At 40.7% G+C, this 10384-nt stretch overlaps 1 non-coding gene across 1 annotated transcript; it reads right to left on the reverse strand.

Moving 5' to 3' along the window:
* Nucleotides 1-9906: 9906 nt before the first annotated feature.
* Nucleotides 9907-9991, reverse strand: TRNAG-UCC. Its single transcript has one exon. It is a non-coding gene; the product is annotated as a tRNA-Gly (tRNA).
* Between the last annotated feature and the right edge of the window lie 393 nt (nucleotides 9992-10384).

A 10384-nucleotide genomic window follows, 5' to 3' on the forward strand; every position in this document is an offset into this window, starting at 1 on the left:
TTCTCAGGCTTGATACAACACTGTTTTGATGACGGGCTGAAAGACTTGCTATATTTTATACTTTGATCACACAAGGCCAGGAGTGTCTGTACGGTCTTCCTACCCAACTGCATGTTTTATATTTCTCCAGTGAAAATGTACTCTTCACAATCCTTGTGTTCTTTAAGGAGAACTTCAATATAGACCCACTAACAATATTTAAAGCACTTGCTGGGGGCGCCTGGGTGGCTCAGTCGGTTGAGCATCCGACTTCAGCTCAGGTCATGATCTCGCTGTCCGTGAGTTCGAGCCCCGCGTCGGGCTCTGTGCTGACAGCCGACAGCCTGGAGCCTGTTTCAGATTCTGTGTCTCCCTCTCTCTCTACCCCTCCCCTGTTTACATTCTGTCTGTCTGTCTCTCTCAAAAATAAATAAACATTAAAACAATTTAAAAAAAATAAAAATAAAAATAAAGCACTTGCTGTAGAATGTGGATTCATAATTTGGGTCTTTAAATGTTAACTAAAAACTCCTAGCGTGTGGAGGCCTGATTAAGGTATTCCTAACGTTAACTCTTCATGGAATGTAGAACGTGTACCCATATGCACTTCACACTATTTATGCGCAAGTACTTTCAAATAAATTGCAGACCATGTAAGCGGCAGAAATCATCAAGTCTTGTATTCGTGTTCTATATTTAAATTAGAGTAAAGATCTCTTCCTACCAAGAAGATAAATATTCAGTTCAGAAACTGCGTACGGTGTCTGTATTCTTGACTTATGCCCACAGGATGAGAAGCCTTCCTTGGTGTACATGAAGCAAGGCTTCTGGGGATACTGAGACATGTGTACCAGATACTACTTGACTTGGATCTCCTTCACTAGCTTCTCTCCCCAGTTCTTCCCCATCCCACAAGTGGGCCAACAAAGCTTTAGGAAACCCTGTCTTCAAATGAGCCTTTGAGATGATGGCATGGCAAAGGGCATGACTCTTGGGCAGAGTCTAGAGGAGATCTGAACAAAGTTGAGGCCAGCAAGGGCATGGCAAGGGTAAGAAGTGGCATAAGAAACAGCCAGAGCCAACTGAGCCTCCACTGGGCAGGTAATCCTGCTAGGTATCTAGATACTTGACATGAGGAGGACAAGAGGCCAGGGCAGATGATGGGCCACAGAAACAGAAGGCCTCTACCAGCTGCAGCAGTTTCCCAAAGATCATCAGGCAGAAAACAACCCAAGAGAGGCCCTTCTTCCACAGAGGAGGATGGTAATATGATGGACTTCTGGGTCAGAGAGATCTGGGTTCCAGTCCACCATGGTCAATTACCAATTGAGTAACCTAGGAGATGTACTTTATGTGTCAAAACCATCATTTCCTCATGGAAATGGTAATACCGTACCAACTTTGCAAAGTTACAATATAAATAAATAAAATAGGCATATAAATTGCTATCAAGTATTAAGAACCCAGTAGATATTAGTCCTCATTATTGTAGCTGTTCTCTTCTCCCTAATTGTTTTCTTTTTCATGTTATCCTTAGGTTTCTCTAGAATTTAAAAGGAAATCTCACTTGTTTTTCCATGTAAGCCTATTTTTTTCATGTCCTTAAGAGCTCTCAATCCCACCTTTCATAAAGAGATCTGTGACTTAGGGACTCTCTGAGGGGTGCTTAAGGGTTAACTGAGGAGAGATCAAGGGAGGAATCTCTTCCTCTTCTTCCTAAGTTTTGTGGAGGTAATGGTCTCATCTTTTCCTGAAAGGCAAAAAAAAAAAAAAAAAAAAATCAAATAAAAACTGAAAACCCCTCAAGAAACATTTAAAAATTTTTACATTGTAATCTTTGTATACTGCTATTCATAGATGTACAGAGTGCACTGACAAATTTACCAAATCTGACTGCAGGCAAAATATAAGTCATTCGTAAAAGCTTAAAAATATTATAGGCACATATACTAATCTTGATGCATTTTTTGAAATAAAATTCTGCTGCTCTGGGTGTCCAATAACTCATGGATGATTAAGTTGTTCAAGATTTCCAGTTAGCACACTAAGGGGGCCATTAGAAATTAGCAAGTAAATGAAATAATGAGCCTTGACTTTCTGAATTGTAAGAACCTAAATGTAACTGTTTCATTCCATCAAACTAAAACATGAGTACTCATTTTATGAGTAGTGCATCCCTAGTCATTAATCCAAATCTGAATTTGGTGTATAAACTACCCCCAGGAAGGAAGATTCATGTATTGATATAAAAATACAAATATTTGGAGCACAAAATATGGAAAATGGCCATCAGATAATTAGAGCTTTCAAACCCTGCTGACTTCTGGCAGCTGTCTGGAGAATTTACAATCAGAACTGGAACAGAACATAACAGAAGTAAAAGGAAAAGAACCTTTGGGAAAATTTATTTCTAATGGTAGCACTAAAATTGTGTGATAGGTGTCCTGAGTAGAACTCATGGAGGGAATACCAATGGCGGGAGACATGATATCTTGGAGGACGTGGACATCCAAGGCAGGTTATCAGCAACACAAATAAGCATATAAAACACAGCAAGAAATGGCAACAAATTAATGGGCCAATCATCCCCAGATCATGAAACTCAACAGGTGACTGGAACAAAGTTTATATGACACAAGAAACACAGCGATCTGATTTTGTCACTTCACTGAAATGGATTTTGAGCCATAAAGAAAAAAAAAAAGGGGGGGGGGTTCTGCAAGTACTCTTTCACTCATTCATTCCATTAGTCAGTATGCATTTTTTTTTTTTTTTTAGTCAGTATGCATTTTTTAGAGTACATACGATGCTCTGGGCACCTGGGTGGCTCAGGAGGTTGAGCGTTGGACTTCGGTTCAGATCATGATCTCACAGTTCCTGAGTTCGAGCCCCACATCAGCTTTGCGCTACAGAGCCTGCTTTGGACACTCTGCCTCCCTCTCGCCCTGTCCCTTCCTTACTCTCTCTCACTCACTCTCTCTCAAAAATTAAAAAAAAAAAATCTTTTTTAATTTTAAAAAAGAGCACATACGATGCTCAGATCGTGACGGAGAGCTTCTAAGGTTCACCTGACCACTTATGTCATTCATTGTATCACTCATACCCCACTTCCAGAAAACACATTCCATTTGGCTGAATTACCTCTCCAGTCCAAAGTATTCATTGTACAGTCAATCACATCCATGGGAATCTTTCCCTGGACAGAAAAGTACCAAATGTAAAGATACACAGGCAGAAAAAAAAAAATGGATGGCAGCCTTATTTATAGGGGTGAAACCTAAAAATAAAAGGTATATTCATCAGTGGGAAAATGAATGATTGGATTGCAGTTTATCCATAACATGAAATAGTATATAGCCTTTTTAAAAAATGAGTTCAGGAGCGCCTGGGTGGCTCAGTCGGTTAAGCATCCAACTTCGGCTCAGGTCATGATCTTACGGCTCATGGGTTCGAGCCCCGCATCTGGCTCTGTGCTGATGGCTCAGGGCCTGGAGCCTGCTTCAAATTCTGTGTCTCCTTCTCCCTCTCTGCCCCTCCCCTGCTCATGCTCTCTCTCAAAAATAAATAAGCATTAAAAAAATTTTTTTTAAATGAGTTCAATCCATACCAGTTAACTTGAGGAAATTTAACAACTTATTGTTGACTTATAGAAGCAATATGGAGAGATGCATATATAATGGAGTTCACTCTTGTAAAACAATGAATTAAAAAAGTGCCCTGTTATGTGTGTTTGTATATGATCATATGCATTGAGAAAGATACGGAGAGATGCACATGTAGCAGTTAAAAATGACCAGTGGGAGGGAGGACATAAAAAAAAGATTTAATATGTCATGTCAAAAAATCCCAGCACGTGTCATATATCATTTAAGTAAAATTTAAGGTGTGTGCTGTGTAGGCATGAAATGTTATGGTAGTTATCTCAGGTGATAGAACTTTAGATGGCTTTCCTTTTCTACCTTGTACTTTAAAATATTTTTTTTTAACTTACAGTATTTTTAAGAAATTTGATGTTACAAAATTTTAAGTCACCAGGCCAGAGGTGCCTCATATTAAAGTCACTTTAAAAAGTCCTGAACACTGGAGTGTTTTCCATATTTCCTTCCGTCAGGAAGATGTGAGTTGATGACTCATGTTGATGCTCGTTTTGATGTTGGGCATGTGACTACAATATTACACTTCTACACACTCTATTCAAGCTTCACCTTATGCTTTGTTTGGACTTAATTTCACTATGGAAACCAACATATTCATTAAATCTTATAAGAATATTATTCACAAATACTGGAAGGCATTATGTAATTGTCTTCCCAGAACCTGCAGCCCCGAAATGATCTTTCTGCCTGAAACAGGCCCAATTTCTACCCAACACGTGATACGACAATGTAACGATGCTCTCCCTTTTATTGCTCTATAGATCGTGAGGACCTCAGCTAAGCATCCACGTTCCCATAGTCATGAAATAACCAGGACCTGATTAGCTTTGCAGAGTGACGTAGCAGAAAATTTCCAATCATTTTGGTGTGACGAAAAGAATTAAACACGATGATGACAGAAGTTTCTTTTACAAAATAAATGTTCAAAAGGAATTTTAGCTTTTTATAAACATTATGTAGGACAGACTCAAGAGTTTAAAAGTTCACTCAAGATTCCTTATACTGGGTATAAACCAAGTAGACCAAATGACTTCCCAAGGGGTGAGGCTCCTGGAGGTGGGTTTCCAGGGATTCGTAATACCGGTGAATACCCAGAAGTGGCACTAAAAACAGGAAGGAGGTCATCAGATATGACGGTCCCTCCTCCAAGGGCAAACAGCATAAAAGTCACAGGCAAAGTAGCTTCCAAGGTGGTCCACCCCATGATAATTTATGAGTCAAATTATGTACGTTGCTTTCCAGTTTTCATAGCATTTTTGCATACCTCATCCCCTGACTTTAACCCATATGTTTAGTATTAACTGTGTTCAAAGTATTTTCCTTCCTTCATAGCAACCCTAGTGTATAGGTAAGAAAACTGAGGCAGGCAGATTTCAAAAGTTATCTAAGAAAAAACAGCTGATAAGGTAAATTAAAATGTGTTGTCTGTGTGACCTTTGCAGAAGAGCCAGAATGCAAGCTCCATGAGGACAGGGGCATTTTTTGTTACATTTACCATGGCCTCTCTAGTGCCTAAGACACTCAGCAGCACATGAGAGGCTTTTGGTAAATATCTGTTGGGTAGATGAATGACTCCATTCACTAGAATATTGTTCTTTACGTTCTATTCAAACTTAAAGAAAGGCTTATCAATAAGGCATGGCCAGAGCCTGCAGGAAGGAACACAGCATAGATTAAACCAATTAGTTTTAATTCCAAATGCTTAAAATGCAAACATTTCCCACTGATTAGAAGACAGTGTTGTAAAAAAAAAAAAAAAAAAGGTAATTACATATTCATCTTGATGAGACCTTTTATCTGTTCTTTCTGTGCACATATCTATAATAATTCTCATAATAGAAAACCTCGGGGAGTCCCATGGCAACAGGAAGAGATAGGATGCTTTGTCAAGGAGAGATACTCAACTTCCATCATTTTATGATTCAATTTACCCATGAAACAGGAAAGAAGAAGTACAGAAAAAGATAAAAAAGAAAACAGAGGAAGAAAAGGAAAATCATTATCTCAGTGAATCATCAATATTTTCCAGGTAGATGAATCCATGGAGTTAATAAACTGACAGGCAGTTCTGATGTGTTTCCTGTTCTCCCACTGCTTTCCACGGTTTTATTCACTGTCCTCCCCATTCTCTCTGCAAACACACCGAGACACTCCTCTCAGCCCTGTTGACTCCGAGTGCCACCCACAAACGGTGCATCACTGAGCACCCAGATTGCCCTTTGGTTTCTTTCTTACCTGATTCCCTTCCTGGCTGCTGACCACTGCTCCCTGCCCATCTCTTCCCCTGCCCTCTAACTGCCCTCACAGCTCTCTGCCTCTGCACCCCAGCACCTTCCCAGGGACCTTACCCTTTGCCACAGCATCAACAGCCCTTTTCCAAATCTGAATCTCCAGCCCCAACCCTCCCAACACCGGCATCTCCACCTTTGTGCAAGGCATCTTCCAAAACAGAAGGTAACTCACAGGTCAAATGCTGCAGAAAGATAGACAAAGGGAACGACTGAGACCAAAGTCACTGGCTTTGGGATCTAGGAGGTCACTGAGCGTGACGCACAAAGAGCGTTTTTATAAAGTGTAGGGAGAAGCTATACGAGGAAGCTCAGCATTGCCCACCCAGCCAGAAAGAAACAACTGTCTTCACTTCTAATCTCTCCCTATTCTGACGTTACCCCTCATATCCAACCTTTTTCTTCCTACTCCTCCTTAACTCAGAATCACATTCTCTCTCACACTTTCCTTCCCATCTGAACCACTGCTGCTACTGTGTTTCATCCATTCCCAGAGGTTCAAGTTTCACCCTCTGAAAGTGTCTCCCTGGATCCTTCTGAACTACTGCGTTAAGAGGATCAGAGTGAACCCCTTCACCTCGATATACTCTAGTCAATTGTCCTTTGGTCATGAACTGAACCCAATTCAATTTGGTCATACACAGTTCTGAGGACAGAGAATTGTTGTATGCAATCCTATTCTAAAATGTGATATAGATGACAGCCAGCATCTCCCCTACGACCTGTCCATTGGGCTATAACACAAGCGCGCTTCAGACCAAATTCTGTTACCTAAGTATATTTGTTAAACAAATATAATTCGTAAGGAGGCACACAAGTGTTCATCCATCTGTTTGCAAGCTCCGTGCACTCCAGTTCTCTATGCTTCCAGCGATCCAATTACCACTATACACTAAATGTTTAATGAAGACAAAACGATAGGGGTGTCTGGGTAGCTTAGTTGGCTGAGCGTCCAACTCTTGATTTCAGCTCAGGTCATGATCTCACGGTTGGAGAGTTCAAGCCCCGCGTCGGGCTCTGCACTGAAAGCACAGAGCCTGCTTGGGATTCTCTCTCTCCCTCTCTCTGCCCCTCCCCTGCTGTGCTCTCTCCCTCCCTCTCAAAATAAATAAATAAACATTTTTTTAAAAGACAAAATGATAATATTCCAGAGGCAGAATTCTGTTTTCCCTTACAGCTGGCTTCAGAAAACCAGAATCTTCGGACTCAATTACTGGACACAGGATAATTAAGGATTCAATCTTGGAGTCATCCCTAGTGTCCTTGCTAGACTCTTAACATCCTATTCACTCAAGGTCAGAAGGACACAGAGGGCCTCTAAGTAATGGTAACCAACCGATGCAGTTTGAATACATTTAATTTTACCACTGAGAACCCACTTCTGACATTTAGTGGGTTATTAAGCAAAATGTCTGATGTCTGAGGACCTTATTTAACATTTATACAACACTATGTGGCAGATACCCCTCTAAACTGTACACACAGACTAACTCATTAATCCTCTTAGCAACCTATAAGGTAGTCACCAATATCCCTTTTTGTTTTTTCCCCCCATTCTGTAGATTCAGAAACTGAAGTGCATAGAAGTTAAATTCCTGGAATGTTATAACTAGCAGATAACAGAGCCAGGATTCGAACTAAGGCAGTCTGATTCCAGGGTTTATGGTCTTCACGGGTCCTCTGTCACTCTGGATAACAGAAGCATTTATAAAAGCTAGCCTGGAATGCAGTTTTTCTGATTAGAATACTAGCTAAGTCAAGGACTACTTGGGTTGTAGCTTAACCTGAGTGATAATGACAGCTCAATGGCCCACACTCCACACTGAAGGATTTTAAAGTACACAACTAACACAACACTAGTTAACTCTGTGCTCTATTAGTATGTTAGTGGGGAACTCTGGTTTTTACAAGATCCTATGCACCAATTATTTAGGCTTGTAGGTCTCGTTTCTCCAACTCTACTGTCTATTCCTTGTGCTGGTAACCATTTGGCGTACTTCTTTGGTATGCATAGAATCATGGAATCTATATATAAAGACACTTGGAGTTCAACTAGTCTAACTGCCCTTCTGAACTTCTCGATCTCTGTTTACATCATCACGGTCAGATGACATGGTACCTTTTGCTTGACTATATTCATTTGGAGCATACTCACTCTCTCGGGGCAGCCACCTTTGTTGCCAAACATTTCTGACTGCAATAAAGTACTTTCTTATGTTAAGCAGGGATGCTTTCTTCCCCAAGCTTCCACTGAACTGATCCTTGTTGTAGGTGGCCATTCAGAGGTAGAACTTATGGAAACAAAGCACACCCCCAACAAAATAGTTACAAAGATACAGTGCTTCCTAGGGTTGCCGGCACGGAGGATGTGAGTCACCAGACAAGAGGGATGGTGTTGGGAATAATGGCACAGCACGCCTACACATGCAAGACTCAGAGAAGAGAGGTACATGAGCACAGGTGTGATCAGGGAGGGTTCTGCCAGAGGTGGCACCAGAATGGCCAAGGATACAGTAAGCAAATAATAAATTTGTTGATGGATGGGTTAGGCTAGTAGTAAGCAACCTGGTATCTAAGCATGATTCCTTTTACTCTAATTCTCGACTTCTACTTTTTATTGATCATGACTCAAAACCCAGCTGTGGAAATTCCCCAAAGGTGGCTAATTGCTCATTTCTTGCAATCTGAGGCAGAAACACAAATCAGCAAGCCTCAGGTGATGGTGTTACACTTGTGAGCCTGCCTCCAGTGAGCTGCTGATTTTGAATTGCAAGTCGCTGATTGCTAAGTGGTTCACATGGACCAAAACTGCACTGCAGGCCTGGGCAAGATGTGGATAACAAATTACAGATCTTTCCAAGTTAGAAAACCCCATTCTTTTTTTTTTTTATTTTTTTAACATTTATTCATTTTTTGATGGAGAGAGACTGAGCACAAGCAGAGGAGGGGTAGAGAGAGAGAGAGGGAGACACAGAATCTGAAGCAGGCTCCAGGCTCCGAGCTGTCAGCACAGAGCCTGACGCGGGGCTCGAACTCACAAACCGTGAGATCATGACCTGAGCCGAAGTCGGATGCTTAACCGACTGAGCCACCCAGGCGCCCCCATTCTTTATGTGATAATAAGAATAATGAAAAAAATATCACTAACAAGAATGCCTGGGCAGTACTTCACAATTGTAAACGTGTAGTACTTTTGATTCAGATGCACTCAGCATTCTTTGCTTGAATACAGGGACTCTCAGAAGTCACGATACCCATCAAATCAAACACTTAGTAAATACCACATCTGATCGCACAGTTCAGATATTTAGACATCCAATTGAATCAATAAATTTAAGACCAACAATTAAAAAGAAATGCTGTATAAAAATTGTACCTCGATGATAATAAGCTTCAGTAGTAACCAAAAAAGATGACTGAGCCAGAAATAAAGGTCAACAGTAAATGCAAAAAGAAATCCATCTAGGCAGCATCTCCTCTGAGCTCCACCCTTTGGTCATTGGGTTCTATACATTGTCTTGCTTACTAGTCTCCTCTGTAAGTCAGGGATCTGCATTTTACCAACAAAGAATCTAAGTCTCAGAGAGGTAGCCTCCCCTTCTGGGAGATTAAAGATACCAAGCCAAATGTAGGGAATTCCAAAATTCAATAATCTATGTTATCATATTTTTTTCCTAAAGGGTGCTAGGAATACCACTGGCCGTATGTGAGATGATTCTTGGTGTCCATACATGGACATTTTCTATGTTTTGATTTAATACAAACTTGAGGGGTAATAAACAGTTTTATATTTAAGGGAATGATACAAAATGTTTTTAAAATAAATTTAAGTTTTTTAAAGTTGCTCAATTTATTTTATTTTTTTTTTAACGTTTTATTTTATTTTTGAGACAGAGAGAGACCGAGTATGAACAGGGGAGGGGCAGAGAGAGAGGGAGACACAGAATCGGAAATGGGCTCCAGGCTCTGAGCTGTCAGCACAGAGCCTGACGCGGGGCTCGAACCCACGGACCGAGAGATCATGGCCCGAGCGGAAGTCGGACGCTCAACCGACTGAGCCACCCAGGCGCCCCTAAAGTTGCTCAATTTAAATATTACAAGTAATAATACAATTGCCTGGCAGATGTGTTACCACAGGATGTCACGGCAAAAATTATAATGGCGCATGAGATGTCTAAATTTGAAAAACCAAGAGCTACATCATGCTGCCTCCCCACAGGCAGCAATTAACAACTGGATTGACACTGAACGGTTGTCCACAGTACATTGTACACATGCTAAAGGAAGTAATTCCAGAAGATCTTGAATCAGTGTTTTTGTTGTTGTTGTTGTTGTTGTTGTTGTTGGGTTTTTTGTTTGTTTGTTTGTTTGTTTTTGGCAGAAATGGAACTTTAACTTCCACACAGAAGTACGCTCCATGTAAACTTTTATGTGTTCTTTCCATTGGGATATATGTTTGCC

This window comes from Panthera tigris, chromosome B1 (assembly GCF_018350195.1).
Source record: "Panthera tigris isolate Pti1 chromosome B1, P.tigris_Pti1_mat1.1, whole genome shotgun sequence".
In the NCBI taxonomy this organism is placed as follows: domain Eukaryota; kingdom Metazoa; phylum Chordata; class Mammalia; order Carnivora; family Felidae; genus Panthera; species Panthera tigris.